Raw genomic sequence first — 23,249 nt, forward strand, 5'->3', positions numbered from 1 at the left:
AGAAAGAAAGAAAGAAAGAAAGAAAGAAAGAAAGAAAGAAAGAAAGAGCAGCCATAACTTCTGATCCCCTTGGACATTAAAAGAATATAAAGAATGCTATGCCACAAATTTGATAACTGAGATTAAACAGACCAAGTCCTTGAAAGACACAATCTACCAAAACTCACACAAGAAATAGATCATCTGAATAGGCCTATATCTAATAAAGGAATCAAGTCAACAATTAACAATCATCCATCCAAACACAGAAAGCAACAGACCCAGATGGTTTCACTGGTGCATTCTACCAAATATTTAAATATTTGGAGAAATGATACCAGTTCTCTACAATCTGTTCCAGGAAATAGAAGCAAAGTGAACACTTTCTAATTTATTCTATGAGGCCACCATTAACCTAATACCAAAACCAGATAAGGACACAGCAAGAAAAGGATGCCTGGGTAGCTCAGTTGGTTAAAGCATCTGACTTCAAATCATGATCTCAAGGTCCTGGGATTGAGCCCCACGCTGGGCTTCACACTCAGTGGGGAGTCTGCTTATCTCTCTCCCTCCCTCCTCCCAAGCTAATGTTCCCTCTCTCTCAAATGAATAAATAAAATCTTTAAAAAAAAAAAAAAAAGATACACCAAGAAAGATAAACTATGAACCAGTATCTCTCACAGAGATGCAAAAATCCTCAAGATACTCACAAACAATTTCTAGTAATGTATGAAAAGAATTATATACCGTGACCAGTGGAATTTATTCTATGTATGCAAGACTGGTTCAACATTCAAAAGTCAATCAAGGTAATTCATCACATCAACAAGCTAAAGAAGAAAATAAAAATCATGTGATCCTATCACTGACCTTACACCTTCACAAAAATTATACTCAAAATCTATCATAGACTTAAATGCAAAATGAAAAACTATAAAACTCTAAGAACATCAGAGAAAATCTATATGACCTTGTTTTAGCAGTAAGTTTTTAAAGACAACATCAAAAGCATGATCCACAAAAGAAAAAAACTGGTAAGTTGGATTTCATTAAAATTAAAAACCAATCTGTGGGGCACCTGGGTGGCTCAGCTGGTTAAGGATCTAACTCTGGATTTCAGCTCAGGTCATGATCTCAGGGTTGTAAGACTGAGCCCCATGTGGGACTCTGCGCTGGGAATGGAGCCTGCCTAAGATTCTGTCTTCCTCTGTCCCTCTCCTCCCCCTTCTCTAAAATTAAAAGCTGGTCTGTAAAGGACACTCTTAAGATAACGAGAAGACAAGCCAGACTGGGAGAAAACATCTACAAGGCACATATCTGATAAAGAACTTACATTCAAAATACACATGAACCATTAAGACAAAAAGATACATAAAGATAAAATATATACAAATAGATACTAAAAGATAAAAAACATAAAAAACCATTAAAATAAAAAGAAAACAAATTCAATTAAAATATGAACTAAATAGACATCTTATCAAAAAAGATAAACATATGGTAAATAAGCATGTGAAAAGACGCTTCACATCATATACCATTAGGAAATTGCAAATTAAAATGAGACCCCCATTACACACCTATCAGAATGGCTAAAATCCAGAAAACTGACATCAAATGCTGAAAATGTGGAGCAACAGGAGCTCTCATTCATTTCCGGATAGAAATGCAGAGCGGCACAGCCACTTTGCAAGGCAGTGTGGTAGTTTCTTACAAAGGTACGAGGTCTTACCATTCAATCCAGTAACTGGGCTTCTAGGTATTTACCCAAATAACTTGAAATCTTTTGTCCACAGAAAAACCAGTACACGAATGCTAACAGCAGCTTGTTCCTAGTGCCAAAACTTGGAAACAACCAAGATGAATGGATAAACTGTAGTGCATGTGTACAACTGAGTATCATTCAGGGATAATATAGAAAGCTATTAAGCCACAGAAAGACATGCAGCAAGCTTAAATGTACACGGCTTAGTAAAAGAAGCCAGTTTGAAAAGACTTTGTACTATTAAATCCTAACTAAATGCATTCTGGAGAAGGCAAAACTACACAGACAATAAAAAGATCAGTGGTTGCCAAAAAGGGTGTGGGGGGGATGGATACTGTAGTGATAAACATATGTCATTAAACATTTGTCAAAACTCATGTTAACACAAACAGTAAGCCTTCTATGGACTTAGGTTGACAACAATATATTGATATTGGTTCATCACTGAGTGAGGGAGAGAGGAGTCTGTAGGAAGTCCCGGTAAGATCTGCTCAATTTTCTATAAACCTAAAACTGCTCTAAAAACAGGAAGTTTATCAAAAACAAAATAACACAAAACAAGAGAACAGTCATCTGGAACTAGCAATAATTAGGAAGTAGTACCTGGTTTGGAGGAAAACACAGGCAGTGTCTGAGTATTTCTGGAAGTTACTCATGGACAAGAACTTCATCTTCTGCTCCCAGTCACCTAGGTAATGCCAGTGCCCACCTGGCACATAATAGTTCTTAAAAGTCTGATCAATAAATAAGTACATTGAATAAATGAATGAAAGGTAATTGCTGTGAAAGAGAATATAAAGAAGTACAGTGGGGGCAGGGAAAGAAAACTCTGGCAAGTTTGACCCCCATCATGAAGTGGTATCTGTAATATTTGAATTTAGTGTGGAACACACAGGAAGAATGATTTCTGTTGAAACTTTATGCCTGGTCCTCAACTTGTCCTCTCCACCCCGCCCCACTTAACAACTGGTTTTAGATGGAGAGGCTTCTGTTGTGGAAGTAGAGACCCCAGCTGTATCTGGAGTGTGAGCACCTGGCATCCATCTCTAGGAACCTCAGCCCCAGAAGAACAAGCTCTCTCAGGCAGGGCTGGCACCCACGCAGACAGGTTTCCATCCTTAGAGCCTCCAGGAGCAAATTTCTGGCAGTTTTTCTTTTTTCTTTTCTTTTTTTAAAGATTTTATTTATTTATTTGACAGAGAGAGAGATGACAAGTAGGCAGAGAGGCAGGCAGAGAGAGAGGAAGGGAAGCAGGCTCCCTGCTGAGCAGAGAGCCCAACGTGGAACTCGAACCCAGAACCCTGAGATCATGACCCGAGCCGAAGGCAGCGGCTTAACCCCCTGAGCCACCCAGGTGCCCCAGCTTTTGTTTTTTATCACCAAGGTTTAATAACACTGAGGTCTGGTCTCAGAATCCTGAGCCATAAACAACCCATTAAGGAACCCACCACCAAAAAAACCCCAAAAAACAAGGGACATTTTTGGTTATAAAATTTTCATTCTGCCTATGAACAGACACTTCTCCAATGAAGACATACAAATGGCTATCAGACACATGAAAAAATGTTCATCATCACTAGCCATCAGGGAGATTCAAATTAAAACCACATTGAGATATCACCTTACACCAGTTAGAATGGCCAAAATTAGCAAGACAGGAAACAACATGTGTTGGAGAGGATGTGGAGAAAGGGGAACCCTCTTACACTGTTGGTAGGAATACAAGTTGGTGCAGCCTCTTTGGAGAACAGTGTGGAGATTCCTCAAGAAATTAAAAATAGAACTTCCCTATGACCCTGTAATTGCACTCCTGGGTATTTACCCCAAAGATACAGATGTCGTGAAAAGAAGGGCCATCTGTACCCCAGTGTTTATAGCAGCAATGGCCACGGTCGCCAAACTGTGGAAAGAACCAAGATGCCCTTCAACAGACGAATGGATAAGGAAGATGTGGTCCATATACACAATGGAGTATCATGCCTCCATCAGAAAGGACGAATACCTAACTTTTGTAGCAACATAGATGGGACTGAAAGAGATTATGCTGAGTGAAATAAGTCAAGCAGAGAGAGTCAATTATCATATGGTTTCACTTATTTGTGGAGCATAACAAATAGCATGGAGGACATGGGGAGTTAGAGAGGAGAAGGGAGTTGAGGGAAATTGGAAGGGGAGGTGAACCAAGAGAGACTATGGACTCTGAAAAACAATCTGAGGGGTTTGAAGTGGTGGGGGTGGGTGGGAGGTTGGGGTACCAGGTGGTGGGTATTATAGAGGGCACGGATTGCATGGAGCACTGGGTGTGGTGAAAAAATAATGAATACTGTTATGCTGAAAATAAATAAATTTAAAAAAATTAAAAAAAAATTTCATTCTGCCAAAACAGAAACTACAGTACCAGACTATGTGGGTTCAGTGCTGGACACCTGGCAACCCAGGCTGTGAGGATTAAGTGTCCTAGCAGGTAAAAGTGCCAAGACGCAGGCTAAACACTCAGAGTAAGCTTCCTTCCAGCTTCCTGATTTCTGCTAAAAAGTGAGAAAGAAAAGATAATACAGAAAAGGAGGAAGTTGGTATAAACCACTTACTTTGGAAGTCTGTAATAAAAGAAAAGTGAAATATGAAGGTAGCTAGAGACAGCCACACTAAACAATTTTTTTCTTTTTTAAGAAAGGAAATAACTCATAATAAGGTTTGAAGGAAGAATAAATAGAAACCAATAAATGCTGTATGACGTATGAATTCTTAATTTATATATAAAAATGGTTTAAGAAGAAAATATTACTGTTATCTTTGCACAAGGACTTAAAATCTCAATGGATGCACAAGGACTTAAAATCTCAATGGAATTACCATTAGAAAACATTCTAGAGGGGCTCCTGGGTGGCTCAGTCAGTTAAACGTCTGCCTTCAGTTCAGGTCATGATCCCAGAGTCCTGGGATTGAGCCCGCATCAGGTTACCTGCTCAGAGGGGAGTCTGCTTTCCCCTCTCCCTGTACCCCTACCCCATTTCATGCTCTCTTTGCCCCCTCAAATAAACAAAAATCTTTAAAATAAAAATATTTAAATAAAGAAAACATCTAGATATTTTAAACTCAAGTCTTTTCAGTGAGGCAGAGAACAAACACATGCCTATTACCAGCAATCTGGTCTGTCAACACCTAAGGTAGGACCTAGCCAGAGATGTCCTCTCTGAAAATTATAACCAAGTATCATGTAAAGGTACGGGAAGATTCAGAGCTCAGGTGCTAATTCTGTCATTAGGATTGACAAACTGATTCAGGAAGCACATTAAATGTTTATTACCCACTTCATTTTTGATTAGCTATTAAACTAATTTAGCCCATATACTGTACACAAGCACTGTCAAGGTAGAGCACAGGATTTGCAATGAAGGAAAAATACTTCCCAAGGTGGGTTTTTTAATGTACCACTCTTATTTTAGCTAAAAGGTTGACATTAATTTATTCAAACTTATCAATTATATAACACAGAGAAATAATTTATCAATTTTGCATCCATATACAGATTACAAGCAATTGTTTTCTTTACATGTGAATGTAAAGAAGCATCAGAAGATTAGAAGTTTTACAAGCTATTATATTGAGGTGTGTTAGTATTAATTATTCATCTTCCTCTTTCATCGATTAGTAGATTAAGGCTAAAATACAACCATTTTGATACTAACAAAATGAAAGCAGGTGTATTATCAATAATGAATGAAACTGACAACTAGTTATTCCATATGGGATCACTAATTAACTATAGACATTTTCATGCAACCCTAAAAAATGTTAAACCTGAAATTTTTTAAAGTTCTTAAAAATACTGCAACAGGGGGACATGTGAAGTGTCCAAATTGATTTCAGCTTAGGTCACGATCTCAGGGTTCTGAGACTGAACCCCTGCTTAAGATTCTTTCTTTCTGTCCTCCTTTGCCTCCCTCTAAAAATAAAATTAAAAAAATAAAAAATTGAAACAGGACTCCAAAACACAAAGAGAGGAAAATACATAGGTAAAGAAGGCACTAAGACTATTTCAGTTCAAACCATCTAAAAAATTTTAAGTAGGGAGCCCGGGTGGCTGTTAAGTGTCTGCTTTCGGCTCAGATCATGATCCCTTAAGGGGATCAAGCCCTCCGCAGGACTCCTTGCTGAGCAGGGAGCCTGCTTCACCCTCTGCCTGTTGCTCCCCGTTTGTGTGTGCTGACAAATAAAATCTTTAAAAAAAATGTTAAGTGAAGGGGTGCCTGGGTGGCTCAGTTGGTTAAGTGTCCAACTCTTTGATTTTGGCTCAGGTCTTGATCTCAGGATCGTGAGTTCAGGCCCTGTGATGGAGCCTACTTAAAAAAAAAAAAAATTAACTGAAGAATTTCTTTCAGAAGAACAAAGGGTTTTGGTTGTTTTAAGCAACCAATTCTAATTGAGCAAATTTAAAAATAATAAAATAGACTACTGCTTCCAACTCTCAGATGGAAAGCCATTTATTCCTTTGATCTAAAACCACATACCCCATATAGATGGTGGGTGGTTTTATAATGATGTGAATTTAAGGTAGATTCCACAAAATACAGAATCATTTTATTGTATCTCTTATTCCACAACAACTGAAACACAGAAAAGAGACTAACTGTGCAGTTCAACTGTTGTCCTCACCTTCTACCTTAGAGGGAAGAGGACAAGCACCAGCACACGACTGTAAGATCCTCAGAGAGAGCAGTAGTTTGCACGGGACCGACGGAGTCCTTCCTTCGTAGCAAGGGTCGTGCTAAGTGCCTTACAGAGAAAGCCTTATTTAGTCCTCACACCCTAGAAGGGAGTACTGCTGTTACCCACACTGTACAGAGGAGGAACCTGAGGCATTAAGAGGTTGGATGAAAAATTTTCCCATGTTTACATGAGAACTAAAAGGTGGCACTGCAATTCTAATCTGTCCCCATTACACCCATGATCCTCTCCATTAGTCCTAAATTCTAGGAGGCAAATTGAAATGCACTAAGAGGTGGAATTTGAACTCGCATCTGATCCCAAGCCTGTGCTCTTAACTACTCTGCATCCTCATTCAAATATGCAATGAGAAACCCTGTAGAAGAGAAATTACATTTTCTCTACTGGGTACCCAAGGATGGAATGATGCCCAATGTGAATTACAGGGAAGGAATGTCTACTCAGCATCAGCCAGGACACTTTAATTACTAGTGCTTCCTGAAAATGGAATGGGCTACCTCTTGGGTGCTGGGCAATTTCAGTGGGTGGAAGGGGGTGCTGGTTGCTTAAAGCCATTTCAGCTCAGAGTGTTTAGGTCATGCAAGAAGTAAAACCAAAGCGGTGAGAATGACTCCCCAAGGCACCCCATGAAAATGAGCCCTGCTCAACACCTATCAAGGTCCAAACACACACGGGACCTAACTCCCAGTCAAACAGCGTGGTCAATCAATGGCTACCTGCTCCATGCGCATGAACTTTAGAACTAAAAAATGTTTTAGGAAAGGAGCTTGGGAGGCACAAAAAGATGATTCTCCATTACAATTATCATTTGTAAGATGGACATGTAAATAAACAGTCCCTTACAGGACCTGGTGAGACTCAAACAAGAAGACAGAAGGGAAGCACCTGGCATACTGTGATCCTCAGTAATTGTTGGTTTCCAACAGAGGGACGCCCCAGGGCATGGAGTGTTAAGTGTCAAGGTCGTTGGGCAAGCGAAACAGGGCCTGACTTGTTCACAGGGATATAGAACTACATACTCACACAATGAACTCCGGACTCACGTTTCCAGCAGCTGCCTCGACATTTCCACTTGGTCTAATAGGTATCCCAAATCCATTCAAAAGCAAACCCTGACCCCACACCACCAAACCCCATTCTCCACACTTGACATCTAATGCCCAGCAAACCGCACTGTCTCCTTCAATCCCAGTCCAAGACACTACTCTTTCTCACCTGTACTTGTAGAACAGCCTCCCAACCCGTCTCCCTGTCTCCATCCTCCTACACTCTACTCTTGCACACAAGCCAGCAAGAAGCTTTTAAATGTAAGTCAAACCAAGTCACGCTTGAGTTCAAAACATTCGGAGGCTCCCCACCCCCAAGTCGGATTAAAAGGCAACATTCTGACCCAGACCCACAAGGCCCTACCGGACCTGGCCGCGCCCTTGTACCTGCTACACCGACAGACCCGTCCCTCCCCCTCTATCCTTAACTGCATCTCAACAAGACTGGCTTCGACACCACGACCAAAGTTCACAAAGCCTCAGGAACTTTGCACCTGCTGGACTCTGCTGGAACGGTCTCCCCAGACAGTGGCCTGTGGAGCTCCCTCCCTATAGCATGTCCCTGACCACCCTCCCTAAACCAGCCCCATCCCCCCTCTTTCCTCCACCACTCAGCACCTTACCTTTTCACTACCTGGCATATTAGACCTGTTCATTTGCCACCCACTAGAATGGAAGTTCCCGGACAGCAGGGACTTCTGTGTATCCTCCCTAGTGTCTACAACAACACCTACCAGATAGTAGATGCTCATTTATATTGTGATTAAAGTGAGGAAAGAAAAACTACTATAATCCCTTAAGTACTAAGTATTCGGTTTTATGTGCTTTTCAGAATACCACAGAATGACTTTTTTTTTTTCTTCCCAGTTAAGGGACAATTTTTCACAACAGCAAAGAAGAAACAAATCCTGTTTCATCCTGATACCACAACGCTCACTGTCTGTGTCCCAGCACAGGCTCTCCATCTTGGTAATGTAAAGTAGCAAAATGGAGGTAGCCATCAAAAACAGTAAGTAAACTGATTACTTATTAATTCAAAGAAACAGAAGTAGAATGCCTAATTTTAAAAAGTGGTGCACAAAATAGTTTACATAGTCACAGGTTTGCTTATGTAAAAACAGACATCTGAAAATAATAGAGGTAGAAAAAGTGTTTGTCAGGTTCATTTTTCAGTAAGGGCATTAATTTTTTAAAAGTATATTTTAATATTCATTGTAAAATGAAAGTATAATCCTAAACTTCTTCTTTGACCACAAGTTACTTAAAATATTAATTTGAAATGGGAAGTTAGGGAGGATTGAGTAGAAAAGTGAGAAATTTAAAATACTTAATCATATACATGCGCACAGACGCAGAAAAGAGACCTTAGTAGTGTCACAGATTTCCACGTTATACAAATGGGAGCTGACCATCGGGCATGGCTGAGTTAAAATGCCTGAGTCACACAGGTATCAGCGTCATTGCATTCAGGAGTCACAGGCACAGACTTATTCTGGACTCTTTCTTACGAGTCCACTTCTTAGCAGTGAAGGGCTTGCCATTCAGTTTGCTCTGCAGTCACCTTTTAATTTTGTCTTTGAACCCATGCTCCTAAAATATTAGTCAGCTTTTAGTAACTCAAAATCTTTTAGTCTTAATGATCTTAATTCTTATTTCAATTTGAAATGAGGCATACCAACACCATCTGTAGCCTAGCACTCAAACTAACAAGGCCTCAATTCTAATCTGTCCCCATCACACCCATGATCCTCTCCACTAGTCCTAAATTAGAGGAGGCAAATTGAAATACACAGCCCCAACCCCATCAACCAGCACCTTTCTACCTCCAGTTTGGAGCACTGCAAAGTTACAGCATCCCTGACACTCGGGTATCCCTCTACCTTCTTCACCCCAACTCAGGTGGAAGCACCTCTTCCATTAAATCCTGTAGGCTGTGTATCTTTCACTCTAGCACTCAGTCCGGTATTACAGGTATGTATGTATATATTTTCATAATGTCCCTTACTATGTTGTAGATACCTTAAAGGTGGGACCAAGTTTATGAATGGTGTAAATTGAAAGTGACACACTTTTAAGAGAGCCTAGAGAAACCTGGTTCATAGAATTAGATTGGAAGAACCCCCAAACCCTCATCTTATTCGCTCTTTTAGTCAATCAACAAATCATTCTAAGCTCATCCTAGAGAATATCCACTTCTCACATTCCTTGCCTCACCAGCCTCCCCCTGCAAGAGAAACTGCTGAATGGTGGTCAGGACACTTCCCCCAGCATCAGAATCCTTCTGGAGATACTGTTGGAAGCATGATAGTCACAGCTCCTTTTCAGTTTTACAAAGGGACATGTCCCAGGGCTATTTTCTATACAGAATCAAATTCTGGCTTCCAGTTTCTTCTTTCCACTGGATTTAAGGAACAATACACAGAGGATCTAAATCTTTCTGTCATGTGTCCAGTCTTCTAGATTTCAGACTACTTTCATAATTTGTTCTTTACATGGAAACTCAACTTCTGTGGGGTCCTCTTTAAGGACTACAAAATCACAAATTCAGACTCAAGTGCAAGGTTTTAAAACCTGTGCTGCGCCTCTGCTCCCTGAGTCTGGGAAAGCCCTCCACTCTCCATGGAATCAACAGACCCCCAGCTTCACCCTGAACTAGTTGTGTTAAGTCTGACAAGTTACTTAAGCTAAGCTTCTGTTTTCTTGTCCATAAAATGGAAATACTATTCCTACCTCAGAGGGCTGTTGTGAGAATTAAATGAGACTTTTGAATTCTGAACTTCCATGACCGCCAACAAAATTCATTTACTGTGCTATTCATACTGGGTCTGGGCCAACTAAAACTCTCCCCAGGTTATGGTGAGGTTAGGAGCTAGTTCATGTGAGACGTGCTTTCTAGCATAGAGCAGACAGTCTCAAAAATTTCTTACCAGGGCACATGGGTGGCTCAGTTGTTAACTGTCTGCCTTTGGCTCAGGTCATGATCCCGGGGTCCTGGGTTCAAGTCCCACATCAGGCTCCCTGCTTGGCTGGAAGCGGGCTTCTCCCTCTGCCTCCCCCTGCTTGTGTTCCCTCTCTGGCTGTGTCTCTCTTTGTCAAATAAATAAAATCTTTAAAAAAAAAATTTTTTTTTTCTGACCAACTGAGGTCCTAATTCAGGTTTGTCTATTTCTGTTGAAAAGTTGAGAACAGTTTATAATTAGATGTTTGTGACACTGCTGTTGGGTTACCTGCATTTTCAAGGGGAATAGGAAGCAGGTGCAACTGGCCTCTTGAATTAATCTACTATACTGTTTATAGTATGAATCAGAATACCCTATACCGGCAACTTCTCAGAAAGAGCTTTTTTTAAAAAGATTTTATTTATTTATTTAAGAGAGTGAGAGTGTGCATGAGAGCGAGCACTTGGGTGGGCAAAAGGGTAGAGGGAGAGGGAGATCTCAAGCAGACTATGCCAAGCATGGAGCCTGGTGTGGGGTTCAATCTCATGATCCTGAGATCATGACTGGAGCCAAAATCAACCAAAGTCGTTTAACCAACTGAGCCCCACAGGTGCCCCGCATTTTTTCTGTATGTCTGTATGGTAGAATACACATAACACAAATTTATTAGTGGCAACATTTAGTACATTCACAATGTTGTACAAATGCTATCACTATCCCGTTCAAAAGCACTGTACCCCTTGAGAGGAGATGCTGTACCCATTAGCCATCACTCCTCATGCATCCCTCCCTCCACCCACAGCAACCGCCAGGCTCTTTTCCACCACAGATGCTGCATTTTCCATTCCCACCAGCAGCATATAAGGAAGTATTCCAATTTCTCTAAATTTTTGCCAACACTTGTTATTGTCTTTTAAATTATAGCCAGTCTGTTGGGCATGAAGGGGTATGTCACTGTGGTTATGATATGCATTTCCCTAATAGCGAATGATGTTGGTTATCTTTTGCATGTGCTTGTTGGCATCCTTACTTTTAACAATTTTGTTAAGTCATTTGGAACAGGAATGAGTACCCAAGAAAACACTTTTATTACCAAGCAGCTAAAGATCAAAAACTGTCAGAACCCTCTTTGTACTAATAAAGAATCTACCGAAAACCCCACACCATGGCTGTCACTTTCCACCCTGGCATCACAGTCGGCTTGGCCATGTGTATCTGGCAGGGTCAAGCCAAGCGCCAATCCCATCATGATTCTAACTACACCTATCTCTGGCATATTCTTCTCCCTTTTATTTACTTATCCTCCTTCCGTAACCAGTCACAGGGGCCGCACCCTTTTAGCTGTTTCCTGTGCATCTGACCAGAGCCACTTTTTCTTGGCGTGCTCTACAATCCCTTCCCTCCTCTATTTGTGTATTGGAACTTAGTGAGTTTGTTTCTGACACATAACTTCAGGCCTAGCTCAGTGCCATGAACACAGTAAGACATCTTCCAGCATAAATAAGAGGATGTGACTAGTTCCCATCAACAATGATGGTGGTGGTGGTGAAGCAGAGCCCCTTGGGTCTTCTGAGGCACTGTCCCTCACTGCGGCCTGTGCAGTTGCTGAGGCCCCCGGACCAGCTGTTCTTGGGCTATGGCTGAGAGCATGAGAACAGGGGCTCCAATACTCTTCTCCATCTCGTGTTGAGAGAGCACACAGCATCTTTTTTTTTTATTATTATTTGACAGAGAGAGACACAGTGAGAAAGGGAACACAAGCAGGGGGAGAGGGAGAGGAAGAAGCAGGCTCTCCGCAGAGCAGGGAGCCAGATGTGGGGCTAGATCTCAGGACCCTGGGATCATGACCTGAGCCGAAGGCAGACACTTAGCGACTGCGCCATCCAGGCGCCCCCCCATAGCATCTTTCAAGAAGATGACCAATTTGAATAATTGTGAAAAATGGGTTTAAACAAAATTTCCCTTCACATATTTCAAAATTCAAAAATTTACAAGAATGGGTAAGTATAATATAATAAAGTTATGAAAAACAGGCAATGATGTTTCAGATTAACATTCAGGATGTGCTCACCATGCAATGAGGAAGCATTAAATGTTAAACTGAGTAATCTTGATTTGACAACTTAGCTTTTACATCTCTAGTTTTATTAGAGTACTTCATTTGCACATATAATTACTTACCTCAAAGCTAAGAAAAAGAATGCTTTTCTTATAATAGTTTTTGTAAAGAAGTACAATTTATAATATAGAACCTCCTCTTAAGGTTTTAGGAATTTATACAGAAATCAGTATTCCTATGATATGGGGACTTAAATGGTAGGTGTGTACAGATATTTTATAGATTATTTATAAATCACAATCCTATCTTTCTCTATCATTACTAAAGCTAAAATCTTTCTTGCTCCCAAAAGGAGAAAGACGTGTTGAGAGTAAGCATCTGCCAGTTGAAAACTGAATTGATAAAAGTCACTTGGCAAAGTCCAAAACCAATTTTCACAGGTACAACTCCACGATAATCTTTTTCTAAAACCCAAACTGAAAATAACAATAAAATAACAGTCATGTTATAAATGATCTGAAGTACAAAATATAAAATCCTGATATTATCTGACGAAAACACAAAATGCAGACTTATACGTGTTGAATCGGTTTCAGACTACATGATACCTCACTATTTAATACATCCTTTTATCTGCAAAACTATAACGAGCAGGATAGGATATCTTGACTGCCATAAAATAGAGCAAGTCAGAAAAAATACACCATTTTGATAGGTAGAAAATTAAATCATATAGCTGGCAGATTGCCATTATCCAACTGGGTGACCTTGGCAAGTTACTCATTTCGTACCCCAGTGTCCTCATCTGTAAAACGGAAATAATTATAATAGTACACACTGCAGAGGGCTATCACGGTGAGTTTGGAAGTCAGTAATTTCTAAGATGCTTAGAACAGCACCTGGCATACAGCAGGTACTATGTTAAGCAAATAAAATAAATTCTCTATTGATTGTTCCCTATTTTTGTGGGAAGGATTTTGGTCAACAATAACTGCCTGGGTGGCTCAGTTGGTTAAGCGTCTGACTCGGTTTCCGCTCAGGTCATGATCTCAGGATTGCGGGATCAAGGCCTGCATATGGGGAATCTGCCTCCCCTGTCCCTCTCTTTCTAAAAAATAGAAATTTAAAAAAAAAACAAAACTGTTTTGGCTCAACTTCGCTCTCTCATCGATTCTGGTATGAATTCTTTTACTTTCTCCAGACCTTAGAAATATACTTGTTATATTATTGTAAATTTATAAAATTACTTTAAATATATTTCAAATACGTTTTTCTGCTCTTATTTTTAAGACCAAGATTTTGACATTGACAAAACTATAACAAATGTATTTCTTAAAGTTGCATGACCTAAAAAAAAAAAAAACTGCATGACCTATAAACATTGTATCAATAACAAAAGAAAGCCTGTGATTTTTGTAGGTTTCTTAGCAATGGGATAAACTGGACACAAAACAGAAGATTATAAGAAACTGGGCCAAACAAATTAATAAATAATTCAAAATAATGCAATAGCTAACTAAACAGGAACAAAATAACAGTCTAAATTTATTTAATGTCGAGCTATAAGAACCTCACAGTACATCTCTAAAGTCCCCAAAGAAAGTCTCCCATTATTTCTTGAGAAATAAATGAGAAAGAGCTTTATATATCCATGCTTTAAAAATGAAAAAACAATTTCAAACTTTCTTTTAAATATTTTGCCAAAAGATTTTCCTGTGGCCATTTTTGTTTTCCCTTTCTACTTTTTTCAGTATTTTCTAAGTTTTTAAAATAAACATTGTTTGATTTAGGGACAAATCTGGAACTTTTATACACATTTCGGTTCCCTCTCAAATGAGTACTGTTCCTGAGGTGAACTGTGTACACGGGGTAAAGATTTCTGTGTGCACTACAAGCACACACCTGACAATGAGTTCTTCACGTAACTTATGACTTAACTACTAAACACAGTGGATTAAAATATTTTACCTACCAATCCTGACTAAGAGCTCTGGTTTCTGGCTCTTTGTTGTTAGCTCCTCCCAACAAAGCAAAATGGTTGTGCTCTTGCGTACATACTGCTGTGGTTGTTAAAGCATGTTCATTAAACCCAAGCACTTAGCAGGTGGTAAGACGCTGCTTTTTATTTGGAGAAAGGCCTGTAAAGGGCCAGGTTGTAAGCAGTTGGGCATGTGGGACAAACTTCTCTGTTGTAACCACTCAGCTCTGCCACAGTAGCCTCAAAGCAGCCACAGACAACACTTGAGAAAATGGGTGTGGTCAGCTTCCAAAAAATTGTAATTACAAACAGACGCTGGCCAGCCCTCTGGCTCTGGTTTGCTCGCCCCTGCAGTTAGGGCACAACTAATAAAAGGTGATACTTTAGCAAAATGAATTTGAAAGAGACTTCAAAAATACATGCTAATTCTTATTGTAATCTTCAAGTGATTTAGAGCATTTAACATAAAAATGACTAAAATGTGATAATTCTCCTGAATCACTACTATTTTACTTTCAACTGCAGTTGAAAATAAACAAATGACATATTTTCTGAGTATTCTCTGCAATAGAACAGACTATTCGTAAAGAGCCTTTCATTTTTAAGAGAAAATGACCAGAACAGGGCTTTTGGGGGGGAAGGATGTATATCTGGCAGATTTACAGAAAATTAAAAAATGCTATTATTTCTCGGGATGCCTGGGTGGCTCAATCTGTTAAGCATCTGCCTTACCCTAAGGTCATGATCCTGGGGTCCTGGGATCAGTAGCGCATCAGGCTCCTTGCTCAGTGGGGAGCCTGCTTCTCCCTCTGCCTGCTGCTCCCCCTGTTTGTGCTCTCTTTCTTTCTCTTTCCCTCTCTCTGACAAATAAATAAAATCTTTTTTAAAAAATTGCTATTATTTCTCGGATTTCAGATAGAATAACTTACAAGTTTTGGATATTTACATTAAAATATTTCCCATAATGTTTGAGTCACTTCACCCTGCGAAACTTGCATGATACCTTTGTTCATATGGATAAAACAGAAAATAGAATGGCATTTCTACTGCTTTGAAAATTCTAAATACTTTATAAGAATTTCATTAAATAATGTCATATTACATCAGCTATTTTTAGTTTCTAAGAAGATATATTATTTAAATACATCTAAGATATTATTTAAATATATTTAAATCACAGAAGTCCCACCACCATTGCTTGGCATTTCTCCTTTTCATATCTTGGTGAGTTTCAGTAGGAACAAAACTTTTACACCCTCCATAGGTGTTACCCCAACATAAGGAGAGGACTGTAAGATGATAACAAAACGGTTATAAAGAGAAAGAATCCTTCATGAATCAGAATCAAGAGGCACAATAATACCATCAACAGAACTTTACAACTCAAGAACTTCACACAGTGGAACTACTGCATAGATAATAAAAGGAATCAAAACACAAAAACAAAACCCAAATTAAAAGTTAACTTGCAGGGTGCCTGGTGGCTCAGTGGGTTAAGCCTCTGCCTTCGGCCAGTCATGATCTCAGGGTTCTGGGATCAAGCCCAGCATCAGGCTCTCTGCTCAGTGGGGAGCCTGCTTCCCTACTACCCACCCACCCCCAGCCTCTCTGCCTACTTGTGATCTCTGTCAAGTAAATAAATAAAATCTTAAAAAAAAAAAAAGTTAACTTGCAAAATCAATAATAAGACAATCCAATTAAAAATTGGCAAAGGATGGGGTGCCTGGGTGGCTCAGTTGGTTAAGCCTCTCTCTGCCTTTGGCTCTGGTCATCATCGGGCTCCTTGCACAGCAGGGGGTCTACTTCTTCCTCTGCCTGCTGCTCCCCCCATTTGTGCTCATGTGCTCCCTCTCTCTCTGACAAATAAAATCCCTTTTCTTTTATCTGACAAAATCTTAAAAGGGGGGGAGGGTAAGCAAAGGATCTGAAAAGACATTTCTCCAAAGAAGATACACAATGGCCAGTAAGAATGTGAAAAGATGCTCATCACCCTCAGTCACTAGGGAAATGTAAATCAAAACCCAAATTAGATATTACTTCATACTCACTAGGATGGCTATAATCGAAGACAGTGTTAACAAGGATGTAGAGAAACTGAACCCTCACACGCTGCTTATGGGAATGTAAAACAGTGCATTCATTTTCAAAAACAGCTTGGCACCTCCTGAAAAGGGTTAAATTGAGAGTTACTCTATGAGCCGGAAACTCCACTCTTAAGTGTACACCTAAGAAAAACATGTACACGCAAAATCTGTACACAAATGTTCAGAGCAACATTATTTCTACTTGTTAAAAAGCAGAAACAACTCAGGTATCCACCATCCAATAAATAGACAAATAAAACACCGTATACCTATACAACATTATCCATTCACAGAAAAGTGTTTCTAATGCTACAATGTTTGGCACAGAGAACAGCAAAGGAGGGCAGTGGTTGTGCTGCCTTGTTTCCCAGAGATAAACCCATGTGAAGGTTTGAAAAAGGCATCACTGAAAGAGAAAGTGCAGCAAAGAAATGAATGACAGTAATAACAAGAGTAAGCAGAGCTGGGGCACCCGTGTGGCTCAGTCAGTTAAGGGTCTGCCTTGGGCTCAGGTCATGATCCCAGAGTCCTGGGATCGAGTCCTGCATGGGACCCCTTGCTCCGAGGGGAGCCTGCTTCCCCCTCTGCCTGCTGTTTCCCCTCCTTGCATTCTCGCTCTCTGACAAATAAATAAAATCTCTTAAAAAAAAAAAAAAAAGTAAACAGAGTTAAGGAAGTAGCTGGCTGTGGGAGTGCTGACACTGTGGTCATTTGGGAGACTCTGGATGTGCAGCCACAAGAACTGAGTGAAGCCCAAACTTAACACAGTGAGCAAAGCAGCTGTGAGAACAATGAAGATGTTTCAGAGGAAGTGCTATCAAGGGAAACTTCACATGAAAAGACTTCTCGAGGATATCTTGTCCCACTGAAATCACGAAGGATAAAATGTTGGAAACTGATGCAAGTTTAGGGAAGAGCATGACAACCTGCAAAAGCACAGAGAAGAGGCCCGTCCCATATCTTGAGCTACAGGAGGAGACAAGCATTGTTGAAACCACTCAAGTGTTTTACAAATAAAGATGCTTTAATTACCAGTGTTTCTAATGCTTTGAACTACTGTGTACCAAATAAATACTAATTTTACTATTTTTTTCATTTCCCTATACACTTCTAACTGAGAATAAGAATTTTTAATGTTTTTGACAACATTTTTAAAGGTCATGGGACAATTCTTAATGTTCCCCATTGATTATTAAGAAGGTTTTCGATGGTTTTTAACTTGCATGGTCATTTTTATGGTCCTGCACTGCCACCTAAAAGGAGGTCTGCAGGGTGCCTGGGTGGCTCAGTCAATTAAGTGTTAGCCTTGAGCTCAAATCATGATCTCAGAGTCCTGGGATTGAGCTCTGCACCGGGCTGTACGCTCAGTGGCGAGTCTACTTCTCCCTCTCCCTCTCCGATCTCTCTCAAATAAATAAAATCTTAAAAGAAAAAATATAATAAAAATAAAAAACAAAACAAGGTCTGTACGTAAAATTAATGAATTTCAGAATTCAGAAAAATACCAATAGAATAAACCCAAAGATAGTAGAAAGAAGAAAATAAAGGTAAGAGTACAGATTCATGAAATTGAAAACAAAGATACAATGGAGTGAACTGAAAAACTGGTTCATGAATAATCAGGACTAATCAAGGAAAATGTATGTGCTTACACACTTACATCACCTACTCTAACGCTACAGAAGAGAATAATGTCAATGAAAAAAATTGTACGGTTTTTGAGTTCTCAAATATTTGTGCATAAGAAGTGGCAACAGAGAGTCATGTTTCTGGTCTTCGAAACTTTAGAGTCCACAAGGCACATTATCTCATTTCATCTTCACACAGTTCAGGAGGGGTTACCGTCATCCCCCGTGGGCATGTCAACTGGCTCACAGACATGAAATGTTGCCCAAAGTCACACAAGTCGACAGCAGCACACCGAGGATCTCTTAGGTGCTGGGCATCCTGCTATCCGCCAGCGTCTCAAGGGAAAATAAAATTTAGCCTGGCCTCCTTGTCCTAGGTTCTAGGATCTTTCCTGTGTTTCAGTTGGGGAAGGAGGCACTCTATGACCCACATTGACACTGATGTCACCTACCATACTCTCTAGGGGTCACCAACTCTTATAACCCTTATTCTGTCTTGCTTGGTACAGAGCACATCTTCAGGGACTCAAGACCCAACGTGCTTACCCACCAAGTGGAAGAAGGTGACTGCCAAGTTTACCCTTAGGGCATATTAGTCACATCAAGGAAAACACTGGGTTATTGCCCACCCTGCCAATCATGAAGGAAAAATCCATCCATGAGGCTCCCGAGGATGAGATGAGGCAGTGTATGAAGTACAGGACACACAGCAGGCAGGCACTTAATGAGATCTGAGTTTCTGTATGAAGCACAGAAGTGCAAGTGCAAAAGTCAAGCAGGACCTATAAAAGCCATATATGCTATATTATCTAACACACATTTTACACACACACACACACACACACACACACACACACACACGTGTATATATATATATACACACACATATATGTAAACTTCTCTGTAATTTCCATCCTTCCTAACCCTGTAACATGACACCTGGCATTTACGGTCAGCACCTTAGTGAAATCACCACCCCTTCCTAGGGGACCAATGACCTCTCATCACCACAGCTGCCAGCCTCTCTGCAGTCTTTGGCCACTGACACTGCTTCCTGCTCATCTCCCTCTTGAAAAGGTCCCCATCGTGGGGTTCCCATCTTCTTCCTCTTCAGTGGCCCCTTCTTGGCTGGCTGTCTCTTTTTCCCTTTGCCTCAGTCAAGCATGGTATAGTGCAAAGGCAAGGAACTCAGAATCTAAAGTTGAACCACCTATTATCCACCGTGTGATCTAAGGCACACCCTTCCCTTCCAGGTCTCACCTAGAGAGATAGGGAAAGTGTCTACACCCAACTCAGGGCTGTTGGGTATTTGAGATTAAGTAACACCCATCAGGCACTGGGCCCTGTGCCGGGAAGAGCCAGCACCCAGCACCCGACATATGCTGTATATGGGCATCCTCAAGGGAAGAAAAGACCGGAAAAGAATACAGTGGTGACAAAGTACTTGTGTCAAAGTGGTAAAATTACAGGTGACTTTTTTCCTCTGGTCCCCCAGTTTCTTAAAAATGAGGCTGTAAGGTCACACAGACACACGGGCCGAGAGGAAGACGAGAGGAGGAAAGAAAGGAAAGTAGCAGAGGCAGAGAAAATGCACCTCAGAGTTCATGATTACAAGTCACCCAAAGGCTGAAAAGAAAAACAAAAGGGCAGAAAACCAGAAACTGCCCCCAAATCCCTAACTCTTCCTCTGTGTCTCCACTTCCCAAATAGGAACAGACTGCAAAAGATGGCTTTGGTTTTCAGCAGAAAAAGCAAGTATCCAGGAGAAGCAACAATTGTAATGTCTGAGGTATATACATGCTAGTGAAACCATACTCCATGTGGGAGAAAAACATAATCCCACAGAGACACAGAATGCCAGAAGCACTATGCAGTCCGAGGCACAGCTAAAGCAAGGACATTTGTAGAAGGGCTTTCCTTTCACTGAAAATTGCTGAAACAAGACCTTTAATACCTGTCCTCCTAGCAGCTATGTACTCTCCCCCTCAGATGCATTCCTTGGCTAACAATGCTGGGGAAAGCTCTCTGGCTGCAGGGTCATGAGACACGAGAGGATATATGTGCCGGGGCTGCCAGGGAAAGGCTTCCTCTTTGTAAAGGGCACAACTGAGAAGAAATTCCTCTTCCTGCTTTTGGATACAATGGGAGGAGAGAGGATGTGATGCCTAAGACTAGCAATGGCAGCCATCTTGGTAGCATGAGTTGAGCTTGAGGATGAGAAGAAAGAGAGAAGGAACCTAAGCTCTTAGTAATCATTACCTAACTAGGAATCTGCTACTCCTGGCCTTCTTATGTGTGTTAATGAACATCCTTTATGCCTAAGCCACTATTAATTGGGTATGTGTTACTTTTAGGCAAGAGCATCTTAAAATTATTCACACAGTTTTTGATGAGTTGACGTGTTAAGAGGGATATCTAAATGGAAACACCCAGAGCCAGGAATCAGAAATGGCATGGCTACAGCTCTGTCTTAGTGGATGCCAATCCAAATGACAAGTATTATATAAGCAAAAGGTGAATCACCTTTTTCCTCCAGCTTTTAGATCTTTTTTCCCCCTAATGTGAGAAGAGAGACTGAAATGCTCAGTTCTGCCACTCTAATTAACAGTCATAATACATTTGGCCAGGTTTTCCTCACAGTAAATTTCTATGAATTAGGTCAATATTTTACCGAGAGGATATTTTCTTCATCCACCTCCCAAAGTACAAAAGTATCAAAATAAATAACAGAAATTTCATGTAAAAAAGTATGTAGAATCAGAAAGGTTGTCCTACAGCAACATTAAAAAATATTTGAATTCAATATTAAAATGAAAACTACTCTTATAATCTCAGTTTTAGAAAGGATAAGAATTCTTCAGCATCCCTTTTACTTCCTTCCTGAGCAAAAAAATTTTTTTTAAAGATTTATTTATTTATTTATTTGACAGAGAGAGATCACAGGCAGGTAGAGAGGCTGGCAGAGAGAGAGGGAAGCAGGCTCCCTGCTGAGCAGAGAGCCCGATGCGGGACTCGATCCCAGGACTCTGAGATCATGACCCGAGCCGAAGGCAGTGGCTCAACCCACTGAGCCACACAGGCGCCCCCTGAGCAAAATTTTTAAACTGAAATTTTAAAACTAGGATTTGCTGGGGATGGAGAGGAGGGACACACACAAGGTTTTTCAGAGACAATACTCTTCAAGAATGAAATTTTTGAATTGATTCATGATCTTCACATATGAAATTTCCCTTCAGTTTTATCAGGTGGGATTTATAATGTTTCATAATAAAGTATGAATACCAACACCAAAAGTCAGTAATTAGACAATAAAACCTTCTTGAAAAATGAGAGAAACAGAATCTACCTTAGGTCTCTTTCATCTATGAATTTTTAAGATTTTTTTTTTTTTTTTTTTAATTTTAGAGAGAGACAGTGAGAGAGAGCATGAGTGAGGAGCAGGTCAGAGAGAGAAGCAGACTCCCCATGGAGCTGGGAGCCTGATGTGGGACTCGATCCTGGGACTCCAGGATCATGACCTGAGCCGAAGGCAGTCGTCCAACCAACTGAGCCAGGCGTCATTAGTCTTTCATACATGGAATTTAAACAGACATAGGGTAGTATTTTAGGCTACACTTTAAACAAAATAAAAAACCAGGCACATGAAAACAAGTTAAACACTGGGCGTCCAAAAGCAAAGCTTGCTAGGGCAGCACATTATTGTAAAATTGCTGTAAATGAGCAGAAAATTACTAACTATATGATGTGGGGACTATAAGCAAAAAGGCAACTTGAAACAAAAATAAAACACAGGGGGCGCCTGGGTGGCTCAGTGGGTTAAAGCCTCTGCCTTCGGCTCAGGTCATGATCCCAGGGTCCTGGGATCGAGCCCCACATCGGGCTCTCTGCTCAGCCGGGAGCCTGCTTCCTCCTCTCTCTCTCTCTCTCTGCCTGCCTCTCTGCCTACTTGTGATCTCTGTCTGTCAAATAAATAAATAAATAATCTTAAAAAATATATATAAAAAAACAACAACAAAGAAGTTATTTCCATTCCCTCCAAAGAGAACGCACATCCACATGAAAGAAATCTCACCACTGCGACATAGTTTCCTTGTCCAAACTGAAGAAGTTTTCAGCCTGTGTTTGCAATAACACAGTTGCTGTGGAAATGGCTGATTCAACATTATGAATTCACAGCTGAATAAAGTAAGGTGTGGAACAGAAATCTTATTTAAACAGTGACGAGAACCATAAAACATTAAAAAGGCAAACTGAATGATGGTGAATCAGAGCACCATATGGTTTAATGTAGGGGTCATACGTTTTCCCATGGCGCCTGACACAAATAGGATGTTTCTTTTTAATTTAATCCTATTTTTGGAAACCTCTAATCATCTCCATCATCCCAGTAAGTTTTACTATCTGCTTCTGTCTACACAAAGCAGCGTGTATTTTATTAAACGTACTCTGGTGAGGACAGAGTTTCTAGAGTACATACCTTGCCAAAATACGCACAAGTGACGGCACCAACAGAACACAGGTCAGGGCTTTGAAAAATTTCTGGATATAAGTATTCTATTTTACTAAATAGAGCAGTACGGACTTATTTATCACACGACATCACTTCAGGCTTAGGTTTCAAGACTCTTTACAAATGCTTCAAGAACCGAAGTTGTCAGAGAATGTTCCTGAGCACCCAGTTCCACTTCACATCCTGCAGCCCAGCCCCCAACCCCAGCAGTGTTATCACACCCTGAATTTGTTCCTCCACTTTTATGGGTCAGGTAAGAGTTCTCCAAGCAATCTTGAAAACACTTAAGACACTTTATACAGAAATGATGTGAATTATTTGAATCCTAAATGTATGTTCCCCACAAGCTCCCCCGGACCCCAGCTTCCCTTTCTGCTTTTTAATCAGAGAAACACTTTTCTTTAACCCACTGAGCCACCCAGGCACCCCAAAACACTTTTCTTTAAATACACACACTCCACCAATATTTTTCTGCTATTCTGAACATCTCAAATTATGGCAGACATTTTGAAGCCAGACCTCTCATCCCTCGT

At 40.4% G+C, this 23,249-nt stretch overlaps 1 protein-coding gene across 1 annotated transcript in view; it reads right to left on the reverse strand.

The window, feature by feature from the left end:
* BAIAP2L1 (BAR/IMD domain containing adaptor protein 2 like 1) overlaps positions 1 to 23,249 on the reverse strand; it is a 93,459-nt gene that overhangs the window by 38,351 nt on the left and 31,859 nt on the right. The gene's annotated exons all lie outside the window — the stretch shown is intronic.

This window comes from Mustela nigripes, chromosome 11, assembly GCF_022355385.1.
Source record: "Mustela nigripes isolate SB6536 chromosome 11, MUSNIG.SB6536, whole genome shotgun sequence".
In the NCBI taxonomy this organism is placed as follows: domain Eukaryota; kingdom Metazoa; phylum Chordata; class Mammalia; order Carnivora; family Mustelidae; genus Mustela; species Mustela nigripes.